The sequence below is a fragment of the Leopardus geoffroyi genome, chromosome C1 (assembly GCF_018350155.1).
Source record: "Leopardus geoffroyi isolate Oge1 chromosome C1, O.geoffroyi_Oge1_pat1.0, whole genome shotgun sequence".
NCBI lineage: Eukaryota > Metazoa > Chordata > Mammalia > Carnivora > Felidae > Leopardus > Leopardus geoffroyi.
The window spans coordinates 50,516,275-50,529,943 of record NC_059328.1 but is presented as its reverse complement, the minus strand read 5'-3'; the positions used below and the strand labels follow the sequence as shown (position 1 = coordinate 50,529,943).

Here is a 13,669-nt window from a genome sequence, read left to right as displayed (position 1 = left end):
TGGCACTTTGCTTTTGGAGAGCACTTTGTAGTTTGTAAATGCTTTTCCAGTCTAAAATTAACCACATGTATTTTCTTCCTGTTCTCAGCTAAGGATTCTACCATTCAAACAGTTGTCTAAGCCAAAATCCTGAAAGTCACCCCTGGTTTCTCAATTCATCAGCAAATCCTATGGGCTACACTTCCAAAATAACTCCTGCATCCAACAGCTAGTTTCCATTTCATAGTCCCCACCGTTGTCTGAGCCAGTATCATCTCTCAGTCGACCTGCTATGCCGAGTTTCTCACTGCTCTTCCTGTTTGCTTTTCCTTGAGTGCTCCTCAAACCCATTCTCCACTGAGCAGCCAGGGTGGTCTGTGAGAGATGGAAATAAGGTCATGTCACTTCCTTACTCAAAAATCTTCCCATGACTTGTCATTGCAGTTACAGTAAAATCCAAATTTCAATCCTCTGTGATCTGGTCCCTTCTTGCCTCTTTGATTTTACATCTTATCATTCTCCTTGGTCATCATGTTTTACCAACCATGGCTTCCTTCTGTTCCTCAAATGTGCCACGACCTTGTCTGCCTTACAGTGTTTGCACTTGTTGTTCCCTTCACCTGGAGCTCACTGTCCTTGGACTTGCACATGGCTGGACCCTTTTCATTAATCAGGTCTCAGTTCAACGTCTCACTTTACAGAGAACATCTCTCACCGCCTTTTGCAAAGTAACAATTACCTATCAATCTAAAATCCCTTATCCCATTGCTTAATTTCCTTTTGCTCATGTCACTTATTGCTGTCCAAAATATCTTCCTTTTTCCTTCCTTCCTTCTTTCTTTCAATGGTTTATGTGTCAACTTTCCTGGGATACAAGGTGCCCAGATTAAACATTGTTTCTGGGTGTGTCTGTGATGGTACTTCCAGATAAGATTAGCATTTGAATCAGTGGATTCAGTAAAGCACATTGCCCCACCTAGTTGTGGGTGGGCCTCATCCAATCTGGTGAGAGCCTGAATAGAAGAAAAAGACAGAAAGAAGGAATTTGCTCTTTGCCTGACTGCTTGAGCTGCAGACTTCGGTCTTCTCCTACCCTCAACTGAGAGTTACACTGCTGGCTATCTGATTCTCGGAATTACACCCTGGATTTCCTGCATCTCTATCCTTGATAGCAGATCATGGGACTTAGCCTCCATAATTATATGAACCAATTCCTTATTATCAATCTGATCTTTTTAATAATTAAATCCTTATGTATCTCCTATTGGTTCAGTTCTCTGGAGAACCCTGACTAGTACATTTTCTCCCTCCCTCCCTCCCTCCTTCTCCCTCTTTATCTCTTTCGCTCTCTTTACTTATATATCTATTTTATACATCATTGTTGCCTTCTTTCTAGAATATAAACTCCATGAGGGAGTTTTAGCACTATGACTGGCACATACTAAATGTTTAATAAGAACGTGTGCAATAAATAAGTGAACCTTTTGATGAGGGTAAGAGACAGGTTGTTAATTCCCATTTTTATCAGAAACATTAGGCCACTTGCCCAAAGTGAAAGTATCATCCAGTGTTTAGCCATGAGCTCTTCAAAGGGCTGGATTATGTTTTACACATTTTTCTTGCCCAGCTGGTATACGGCTCCTGGGAACAGGATAGAGTAGTGGTTAGTTAGTTGGAGTCCCGACTCTGCCATTTACTGTGTGACCCTGGGCAGGGTACTTAACTTTTTTGGGGCACAATTTCCTCATGGAAATAAATATTAAATAAATAAATATTCCTCAGTGGCAATAAAAATAGTACATACTTCGTAGGGTGATGAAGAGTAACACAATCATGCCAAGCTCTTAGCTCACCACATGACACATATTGAAGGCAATACATTTTCATTTTCTTCTTTTCCTTTGTCTCTTTTTTCTCTTTGTAGGCTTTCAGTTAATTTTGAGCCAAATCATTCATTTTTCTGTAGCTTTCAAACTGTGTCCATGAATCAACTTATTTACTTTCAGTTTCTCTAACCCCAAGCAAGGATACTTTCTTGACTTCACACCAATGTGAGTGGCATCCACACCATGCAAACCAGCAACTCTGCCCAACTGGAAGATGCTCCCATTCCCCCTTCCAGCCTTCTGTGAGCTTCATGGCCGAGGGCCTGGTAAAGGGGGGGAGCTGCTATGGGTGGTTGAAGCTTTGCTTTGGGTGGAAATATTTCAGACCCTGAGCCACTTGCAGGGAGGCCACCTCCATACTGGATTTTTAGAATCCCTCTTGTGGTGCTTTCTTTAGAGATGGAGAGAACGCTTCTCTCTCTCTTCTTTTATCTTCTCCTATTTCCTTTCTCTTTTCTCCTTTGCCCAGTCACTGCCACCTTCCTATTTTGGCTTCCCCCATCTATGTGTCAACATATTAGCTCTACTCAAAACCTTCTGCCTTTGAATCTCTTTACCGAATCTGCCCGAAATGCAGCAATGACAAACAGAGTTGTGGGATGTCAAACAGGAGTCAGATGGGCCTGTGTTGATGTTGAAATGATTTGCTACTTGTTACCTTTGTGACCTCGTGCAAGTTCTTTAACTTCTTGGAGCCTCTATTTTCTCATTGGTAAAATAAGAATAACGTCTACCTCACAGTTTATCAATGAATATTTGATAAGTTACCTAGTAGATGTTTAAGCAGTATTAGTCTCATCTCCCATCTCCATGTCCCAACCAAATGGACAGATTTGAATCTCACTCCAAAAATAAGAGTCAAACTAATGTTCACCACTGCTCTATTTATAATAGTCACGGATTAGAAGCAACCAAAATGTCCTCTAATAGGTGAACGGATAAACTGTGGGTTTAGTGTCACCATACAGTGGAATACTACTCAGCAATAAAAAGGAATGACCTATGAATGCACACAGCAACATGATGAATCTCAAGAACATTATGCTCAGTGAAAGAAGACATACACAAAAGCGTGTATACTCTGTAATTCTGTTTATATGAAATGTTAGACGAGACAAATATAATCTATGGTAGAAGGCAGATCAGTGGTTGTCTGGGGAGAGGGGTGAGAGTGGGATCTGATTGGCACAAAGAAACGTTTTTGGATGATGGAATCCATGAAAGTGATTATGGTGGTGGTTGCATAAGTCTATGGCTTTGTCACAAGTCATGGGTATGTACAATTAAAATGAATACCTTTTACTCTATGTAAACTCTACCTCCATAAAGTTGAGTTAGAGAAATAAGAATCAAGAGAAATCGACAACCTGGATAACTTGCTCTTCACGGTACCTGGCAATGTGATTTTTCCTTTAACACTCATCATCAGAAAAACAATTCCTTTGTTGTACAGATATTCCAGTAAGTGGTATTAGCCACTCCTTGGAGTGAGGAGGAGTTTGGGTGTAGAGTGTGGTGCTTTCATGGTTTGGGAAGGAGAACATCTGTTGTCTCCCACCAGCCTTGTTCCTTTGTTCCCCGAGGGTCTGGGGTGTGTTCTATTACTTTATTAAGCCTTCTCAAGTTCCGCCCATCTTCTTTCATCCCCCACTTTCCCCTTTCCTTTTCTTCCTTTCTTTGTATTTCTTTGCCTGCCAAGTTCTGTGAGGTTCTGAATCACAGAGAAACAGATCACTTCACATTAATCTGAAAAGCCAGGTTCAAACAGGAAAAGTAAGCAGGAAGTTTTCAGATGATTGTCTTGAGATAATCCAAGACAAAGTTCTGCTTTTTACCCTTGTTCTCATAATAATCTGGGTTTCTTAGCCTGAATAATTAAGGCTAATTCTTCGTTACTCTCTTCATCTGTGCCAATGGAGCTCCCGGGTGTCTGGAATTTGTTGACGAGGAAAAATGTTATAGAAATACTTTGGAATCAATTGTAATGAGCAAATTTTTAAAAGAAATTATTAAAAAGTTATCATTGCAAAATGCCCAGAAATAACCATGTTACTTCTTTGCTAAGTATCTTTCTCATTTATTTTTTATATTTTTATTTCTTACATTTTTAACATCAATATGTGCTGTTCTATAACTTGCTTTTTCTAATTACCAATACACTTATAAATTTTTCATGTCTATACATACATTAATTTGAACCATATAAAATTGCTGTTTCTATAGATCTATACAGGAAAGAATTGTTAACCTAATACATTTACTCCAGTATTTTAATGGATACATAGTATTGCATTATATGGTTATACCTTAATCTAAAAAAAAAAAAAAACATTCCCCTATTGATGGACATTTAGTTTGTGTCTATTTCATTTTGCCAGTACAAACAGAACCATAATGAATACACATACACACACTACACACATTTGTGTGTAGTGTGTGTGTGTGTGTGTGTGTATATATATATAATGTCTTTGCACATAAGTTTATATATGTCTTTGTGTTAATACAGTCATAAATATCTTTGAGTATGTGTATATCCTTGAATGTATATACATACACATGTACAAAATATTTGGGTATATTTATCAGTTTTTCTGTGGAATAGATTGGATTTCAAATTCATTTCAATTACTACCAGTGTATTTTATTTTAATTTTCTAATTTTTTAAATGTTTAAATTTTAAAAATTTTTTTAAATTTACTTATTTATTCTGAGAGAGAGCGGGAGGGGCAAAAAGAGAGGAAGAGAGAAAGAGTCCCAAGCTGGCTCTGTAGTGTCAGTGCAGAGCCCAATGTGGGGCTTGAACTTATGAGATCATGACCTGAGCCGAAACCAAGAGTCCGTCGCTTAACCGCCTGAGTCACCCAGGTGCCTCCCTACCAGTGTATTTTAGAAGGAAGATAAGAGGTAACACTGTAGATATTTTTAGCCAGAATAGAATGGTGCAAAGTTAAGCCATGGAGATGTTTACTCATAATAGACACATTTTCTGCAGTTATTATTAACGTTTCAGAAAATACTGTTTTCTTCCAGGTATGTAAATTTTGTGTTCACTGTGGTAGCATAAGCAGGTGGGTGGAAAAGTGCCCAGTCCGTTATGCATGACCATGAAAGTACCGTCGTCCCTAAACATATAGCTTCCTTCTCCAGTACATTTATTAAATCTGTTCCAATTAATTGCCTGTTCAATGCTCAGGTGGCTGCCGCAAAACTGATGCTCATTGGAAGCTGCGAGAAAAGATCAGAGAAATGTAAACGATTGACGATCCAACAAGAGGGCATTGTCCCCACTGGAAATTCACTAGGGGGAAGGACTTTGGTGCATATAAATAGGGTTTGGAAGGAGGCATCTCCATTAGCTGCTCAGGATACCCTGCCCATGTGGAGAGATCTGGATTGCTCAGTAGCAGTAAGGAGATGCTAAAATGCTGAGACCCTTCCAGGTCACTCAGACTTAAGGTTTTCTGTATTGAGATCCATTGGCGTAATTATTAGTAATCAGTAAGTGGTTCATAGGCTACCTACAATAGGCTACCTGTTTCCTCTGAGGGTGCTAACCTAGTTAGGGTCATTGACTACCTGATGAAAGTGCTAGTCCCGCCTGATACTTCGAGGTTAAGTACTATATTATCTACCACATTGGATTCAAGCAAGCTCGTTTGAAGTGTAGGGTGTGTGTGAAGTGACCACGGACATTTTCGGTTGTGTGGAGACCTTCAAGCCCTGAGAGCTGTGCTTTTAATCTCAACCCTCATTTTCATGAGGAATATCCCATGTAGGGCAACAAAATGGAGAGGCCATAGTGATAAGAGCTTTCATTTCTGGTTTTCATTCTTTTCTTAGGACACTGGTTTGAAGAGGCCTAATTATGCCATGGACACAAGCAAAGACAGTGAAACAGATCCTTCTGAGTAGTGTGTTTTAGTATAATTGTCTCTTCCAGATTTTCTCAAGGAAAAAACATTTGCTTTTTGGCATTTGGTCTTAGTATTAGGACAACTTACAGACTGTGGGCAAAGGCTTTGTGAAAACAGGCATATTGATGCATAAGGTTAGGCTTTTTTTTTTTAAGGTGAAAATAAAATTTGGATTTAAAAATTACTTTAATGCATTCAGTGAATACTCTTTTTTAAAATTTTTAAAAATTTTTTTAAAAAATGTTTATTTATTTTTGAGGGAGAGAGACACAGAGAACAAGCTAGGAGGGGCAGAGAGAGAGAGGGAGACACAGAATCCGAAGCAGGACCCAGGCTCTGAGCTGTCGGCACAGAGCCTGACATGGGGCTCGAACTCACAAACTGTGAGATCGTGACCCGAGCTGAAGTCAGACACTTAACCAACTGAGCCACCCAGGCGCCCCTACTCTTTTTTATTTTTTATTTTTGAGAGAACAAGAGAGACAGACAGACAGACAGAGTGTGTGAGAGGCAAGGGGCAGAGAGAGAGGGAGACATAGAATCTGAAACAGGCTCCAGGCTCCGGGCTGTCAGCACAGAGCCCAATGCAGGGCTTGAACTCACAAACTGCGAGATCATGACCTGAGCCAAAGTTGGACGCTTAACCTACTGGGCCACCCAGGTGCCCCCATTTAGTGAATACTTTTAATGTTTTGGAAGAATGTTATACTGAGTTAGACTTTGCAGATACTTCTTGAGGACCTCCTGAGTTTAGTGCTATAGATGCAATCCCAGACCTTGAGGAGATCAAGTCCAGAAAAGAGGTTGTATCCTGATTTTTTTTAATCTACATATTTATAATGTCAAAATATGAGATTGTATTAAGAATTTATGTTTCTTTAAAGCTTTAAAGTGGAATGTTAGAAAGAAGAGTCAGAGCCCTGGAATCCTAGCATCTTTGACCTTTAAATTGTAGATCATGAACTTCCCAAAATAGTTTAAAGTTAACCTGCAATGGAGTCATATGGAAGCATGGGGATGGCCATCGCACACCTTCAAAGTCTCTCTGACTCTTTCCCTGCCCTCTTGGTGAGAATCCCTACCATTTTCATTGCTTTCAGAAAGTCCTAGAAGTCTCCAAGGAGGTTCTCACGCATGCATACTCCACCTACCAGTCCTTGGTTACTTGTGGTGGCCTCCATTTTGTTCCTTACTTCTCTAGCTCCTTGTAATGAACCTCCTTTCATGCGCTCAGTCACCAGAGACCCTCTAGTTGCAGACCCACCCAAAGCCCCCAGTGGCCGCTGGTGCCGGCTGGCTTGTATGGCCATGCCTTTGTCGACACCTCTACCAACTCTGGTGCTGCCACCCACCCTGCCTACAGATATGGTCAACACCTTTCCTCTCTTCCCCTGCCTGTGGCCAAAAGGCTCTAAAACAAAACCAGAGCAGACACCTGGATCCCGTTAGCGATCTGTTCAGGAGCCAAGTAAACAAGGAATTTCTGAGTCACAGCCTTTCAGTCCCCCACTTTATAGCTTTCTGCTTGCTACCTCATCAGGCGGGAGAGGCCTGACATAAGAAGCTCTATCTTTGAGTCAGATGCCCCAACCCGGCCCCATTTCTGCTCTCATTTACCATCCCCCTGGGAAGAGCCGATTCCACTCCAGAGCGATTTGGAGAATCTATTGTGTAGGTGTGTTTGCAATAAGGCACATGCCTATGCTCCCCACACCCCTAAAATTAGCTCAGAGAAACATCCCTTTCTTCCTACAGTCAGCTCTTACTGCCAAGGAGGAGCAGATTTCCTGAGGCTGTTTGTCCCAGACCTTCCCATTCCCAGTAGGGGGTCTGGGCTGCCTCATTTTATAGCCCTGCCTTAGAAAAGAGAACAGTCTGCTTTGGTCAAGAGGCTAAGAATCCCAGCACACAGAGCAGTTAGGAGCAGCGGCTTTGGGGGCCAGACCCCGATTCTGCCACTTCCTAGCCAAGCTAACACCGTCCCTGTGTCTGTAAAGTGGGTAAATCCCTGCGATGGTAAGTGAACCCTAAGGTAGGGTGTATAAACTGTGTTTAGCTTTGACTCACAATAATCACGCAGTTATCGGTTGCTACTAATAAGAACAAAAATAGCTAAGTGGTTTTTTTTTTAACAGTAGGATGTATGGCAGTAGTGTTCTATCTTCCTCTCTCCAGCTTCCTATTCTCTGCAATCCATTTTTTTTTTTTTACATTTATTTCTTTTTGAGAGACTGAGACCGAGCCCAAGTGGGGGGAGGGGCAGAGAGAGAAGGAGACACAGAATCTGAAGCAGGCTCCAGGCCCTGAGCTGTCAGCACACGGCCGACGCGGGGCTCAAACTCACAAACCATGAGATCACCACCTGAGCTGAAGTCGGACGGTCAACCGACTGAGCCACCCAGGTGCCCCTCTGCAATCCATTTTCATTCAGTTACCAGATTCATCTCCCCCAGAACATTTTATTTATTTATTTATTTAGAGAGAGAGAGAGAGAGAGAGAGAGAGAATTACCATGTGTACAAACGGTGGAGGGGCAGAGAGAGAGAGAGGGAGAGAGAGAGAATCCCGAAAGGCTCTGAGCTGTCAGCACAGAGCCCCAGGCAGGGCTCTATCTCATGAACCGAGAGATCATAACCTGAGTGGAAATCCAGAGTCGGATGCTTTACTGACTGAGACACCCAGGCGCCCCAGAACATTTTGATTATATTGGTCCTCTATGTGAAAACGTTAGATGTGCCTCCTAGTACTCACAAATAAAGTCTGAAGTCCTTCTCTCTGCTCAGAGCTTTGATCTGGCCCCAGCACAACATTACCTCCTTTTCTCCACTACTCCTCTTCACACATCCTCCGCTCCAATTAAAATCAGCCCACATTCTGGAAGTATACCCACACACCCTGCACACTGCTTGTTCTTTTATCTGGAATCCAGATCTCATCTCTTCTTTGTGCCTGGCTCAAGTATCACCTCCTCCGCCCAGCCCATAGTACACCCCATAGCTCATTATGGACTTTACAGGCTTAGGTGCATTTACTCCGCCTCACCACACAGTTATCTCTGCAAACTTTGTGCTTCAAATTTGCACATATATCTCATGCATCAGATGATTGATGATAGGATCTGTCTGATGATGCATCTTCATATTCCTAAACCTGGGTTTCTTGAACTCAGCACTATTGACATTTGGGGCAGAATAAAATTTTGTTGTGGGAGATGTCATGCGTATTGCAGACTATTCAGCAGCACCTGTGGTCTCTATTCACTAGATGCCAGCAGCATCCCCTCACCCGAGTTGTGACAACCAAAAAAGTTTTCAGACATTGTCAAATATCCCCCAGAAGGCAAAATCATCCCCATTTGAGAACCAGTGTCCTAGACCGAGTTTGGAGGTCTGAACATGGATGGTTCATGGCAAATGCTTACGAGAAGAGGGAAGGAGGTTAGCTTAGGCCCTTTTAATTTTAAATAGCAGTGAAATATATAATTAATGATATTCTTTCAGTAATTGGAAATAAAGTATAGAGCTCCCATGAGAACTCAGAAATAGAGATAAAGATCTGAATGTCACTGGCATGGAAGCAGCCAATAGGTATTTATTGTACAGCATAGTGCTTAGGAGTCTGGAGTGAGGTAGGATTTGGGTTCTGATACTGGTCTCACCACTGTGAGCTGTTACCATGGGTGAGTACTTAAACCTCTCTGAGCTTCAGATCTCCTTCTGTAAAATGGGGATAATTGTAACCTACATGGAGTTGTTATGAATTAGATCATGTACTTACAGGGCTCAGCAGAGAGCCTGGAATGTAGTAAGCACCAATAATAGTTTATTTTTGAGAGAGAGAGAGAGCGAGCACGCGAATGTGAGCTGGGGCAGGTCAGAGAGAGTGGGAGACACAGAATCCAAAGCAGGCTCCAGGCTCTGAGCTATCAGCACAGAGCCCGACATGGGGCTCAAACTCACAAACTGCAAGATCATGACCTGAGCTGAAGTCGGACATTTAACTGACTGAGCCACCCAGGTGCCCCAGTTCAAAGCTATTATTAATATTGTGATTATTGTAATAATGATTCATTTCTAATCCCTTCAGAGGTCATGACAGTATTACTTCCATTTTATAAATGGGTTGTGGTTAGAGTCTGGATCTTTTGATCTCCAACTTTCCCTGGATCATATTCATTTGACATAACGCAAATGAAGTCATTTACAAGAAGGATCTTCTTCACTTTATTTGGAAACTGAGCGCTAACTGCCTACAGCAAAAATTCCTTTTCAATTGGTAAATACCAGCTTCATCTGTAACTATCACTGGGAAGCTCAAGAACTGCTTATTAAGCACTTTGGGTAAGTAGATGTGCTAGCTACTGGATAGAAGACACCTGTGTTGCTAAAACAAAGCACCTGCCTGTTTGTAGGTTACAGGCCCACAAGTGCAAAGATTCTGTCCTTTAGGCTTGAAAAAATGAATTCATAAGTTTAGCAACGGGTTGGCATCAGCTCCAGGCAGCATTTGATATTTGGAGTAAAGCAACATGAGCAGCTGCCTTGGCCCAGAGCAGAAGCTGGGACAGAAGCTCAGGGACAGGACAACAGGTAGGCAGGGAAGCCAATTTCCTCCTGAGATAGCCAATCAGCTGAGCATATCCATGCTGGCCAATCTACAGTAAAGTAGAATAAGTCTCTTGCTTTAGAAACCAAACTCCAGAGAGGTTAGGAAAATTTAGCCCCAAACCATTTCTATCATCATCAAACTAGTTGACTGCGGGGGGTTGGGGGAAATCCTCTCCATGCCTCTGTTTACTCACCTGCAAAATAAGGGCGCCAGATGAAACAGGTGACCCTTACTTTGTGCCGCCCACCTTGGAGGTGGAACACAGTACTAATGTAGATAGTGGAGGATTTTTGTAGCCATTACTAGCCATTAACAAAATGCTTGACAACTCATAAATACACCTGAAAAAAAGGGGGGGGGTTGTTTTGATCACATTCGATCTCTGTTGTTTGATAGAGTGGATTTGTTCATGTATTCAATAATTGAGCACATGCTATGCGTTCTGTCTGTACTAGAACCGAATACTGCCTTTGGCCTTCAAATGGGGCTTACCTTTAACTAAGAACAGGTTGTCAGAGGGCATGATGTCTTTTCTCCCCCAAATGCAAATCCCTGTACTGAATAGGGCTTGCCGCTCCTGATCGGTGTTGGAGATCCCTACTTCCCAACTCCCCCCACCCCCTCCTCTTACCCCGTGGGGAAGGGCTGGGACAGGCCCCGGCGGAGGTCTGTCCCCGCCCCCACCCGGTTTCTGCGGAAGCGGGGCATCTAAGCGGTGTGCCTTCCGATTCCTGCAGGTGGAGCCAAAGCCCCTGGCTGCGCCGCGGAGGCCGGCTTGCCGGGCAGCCCCGGCCAAGGTTCTTTCGCTCCCTGCCTCGCTTCCTCCCTCTCCCCGTTTCTCTTGTGCGGTCTCCCTCGACATCCAAACCAACCGAGTGCGTCTGAGGTGAAGTCGTGCCAGACTTGGAGCCGGCTGCCAGCTCCCTCTCAAGTCTTGGCTTCACAAAGGAAAGCAAATTACAAAAATGGAAATTTTCAAACTAGCGTTCAGTGGTATTCAAATCGACGTTTGGGTAGCACGCAGGCACAGACCGCGTTCGTGCTATTTTGCGATTAAAATGATACCGAAAATACCTCCTTGTTGGTTTTCATCTGCTAAAACGACTTGTATCTTTCCCTCTTCGAATGTCCCCTCTGTTCGGGGAGCGGCAACCCCCTGACCACTGTCGAATTGTTAACATTGAGATCATCAGCGGCTGCTGAAATCTCGCCCCTGCTGACTTTTCTAGAGTTGAACTTTGAAAATGCCTGCGCTTTTCAGCCTGGAGAAATAGAAATGAAGTTTCTAGGTACTTTGCCAGGAAGTTCTGTGTTTTGTGTCAGGAACCACGAGTTCTGCGATAGCGCATAAATCCTCTACGTGTCATCTGGATGCAAGGAGAAAACCTGAATGTGTGCCTTGCTGGAGATGCCTGTTACCTCGTTCTCCCCTCTGCTTGCATTGAGTGCTCTGTCTTCCCCTTTTCATAGATGGTTTTAAAGTGGCCGTTGAGTTGGGTCTTGAATGGCTTTACTTATTGTCAAGTTTAAAAAAAAAAAAAAAGGCCTTACCATGTCCTCCTTGCTAATTTTTTGCGGTTGCTAGACAGGCCCTGTCCCAAGTGGGTTTGTGAGAAAGACGCTCCCGTTGCCGGCTCCCCCCACCCCCTGGATTGTACCCTGTCTTTCCTTGGAAGCTTTGGCTGTCTCCTTACACAGCTGTGTTTGCAGTGCCTGGAGACAGGTGGGGGAGCAGCCTCCAGCTGAAGCTGCCAACTCCCTCTCTAAGGACTGTCTGAATAGCTATTAAAAACAAATGTAAAGATCACACACGTACACATGCACACACACATGCACACACATACTGTATTTATTTTTTTGGTGGCGGTCATTCACTATGCCTCACTGCTGTACGAGGGCAGCTGTACATGTTTGCCAGACTAAGTGTCAGGATCATCCTATTATCTGCACTCTCCAGGCCACATAAGCATTACCTTGGGCCACTGCTGCCTCTTTCTAGGTATATTAAAAGCTGGGTCCTGTGGCCTTGGCCAAGCTGTTGGACTGATTTTGATTGTGGGAGGGAGGACCGCCCATTTCAATAGGTTAACCTCAAACTTGCTTGAACACAGGCAATATTCAGGCAGTAGTCACATGAAGTGAAGAGGTTTTTGCTGATTTGGGCCCACCCAAATTAGAATTCCCTGTCTGGCTCAAGTGATAGCAGGTAAGTCAGACTAGGCTGGTAGTGTTTTTCAGACTTCAGAATGGAAGGGTGACTTTTCCAACTTGGACCAGACACCCTGAGGGCTCTAGTCCTGAGTACCCAGTGCTCTTTGGGACCCTCATATCTTGGCTTGTGCTGTTGCCTTCTCTTGGAATATCTCCCCCATCCTCTTCTTTGCTTAGCAAACTCTTGTCTATCCTTCAAGACTTATCTCAAATGCAACCTCTCTGAAGGCCTTCGTAGCCACGCCCATGTGCCTGTCCCCCACCCCCCCGGAAAATTAATACTCCTATCATCTGCTAAATATAACTCTATTACTTGATCTATATAACATGCTGCACTGTATTAGACATTTTTTTTTTTTTTATGCCTCTTTCTCCCCTGATAGAATATACTCTTTGCAAAGGCAGGGAACACATCTTATTTACCTCATATGCTCCACACTAAAAACATTCAGGAAAATCTATTGAATGAATAAAGAAATAAACTTGGTTTTCAAATATTTTCAAAGGAGCAATTTTTTTTTCCAGATTCTCCTAGTTCCACTGCCAGACATCTATGACCGTGTCTGTAGAGGTGAGAGTAAATATTTTAAGTTTATGTTAAAGTCTGATTTTCATATCTCAGAGACATTCTCCTGCTTATGGTAAGAAAAGTTTGATGTGGGGGCGCCTGGGTGGCTCAACTGACTGAGTGTCCAACTTCCGCTCACGTCTCGATCTCTCATCCCATTTGTTCGAGCCCCGCGTAGTGTTGGGCTTTGTGCTGACAGCTCAGAGCCTGGAGCCTGCTTCACATTCTGTGCCTCCCTTTCTCTCTGCCCCTCCCCCCACCTCAAAAATAAATAAACATTAAAAAGTATTTTTTAAACAGTTTGATGTACATGTAGGTGGAAAATTTCTCTGTATCCCCACCATCTGATTAAGGCATCTGTTCCTTAAAATCTGATGAGAGCAGAGTATCACTACAGACATGGGAGCTTGTGAGAGTGATGTAGTTCTATCCCTGTGGGGTACTCTTACGAATTATGCTAACAGGTTAGTATTTACTAGACTTTATTCATTAAGCTGCT

The 13,669-nt window shown here is 43.0% G+C and overlaps 1 protein-coding gene across 1 annotated transcript in view; it reads left to right on the top strand.

Annotated features, from left to right (window-relative positions):
• TM2D1 (TM2 domain containing 1) overlaps positions 1 to 13,174 on the top strand; it is an 85,109-nt gene extending 71,935 nt beyond the window's left edge. Inside the window, exon 7 of the mRNA XM_045477621.1 lies at positions 13,128 to 13,174. The gene's annotated coding sequence lies outside the window, so the exon portion shown is untranslated. The remainder of the gene's footprint in view (positions 1 to 13,127) is intronic.
• The last annotated feature ends 495 nt before the right edge of the window (positions 13,175 to 13,669 follow it).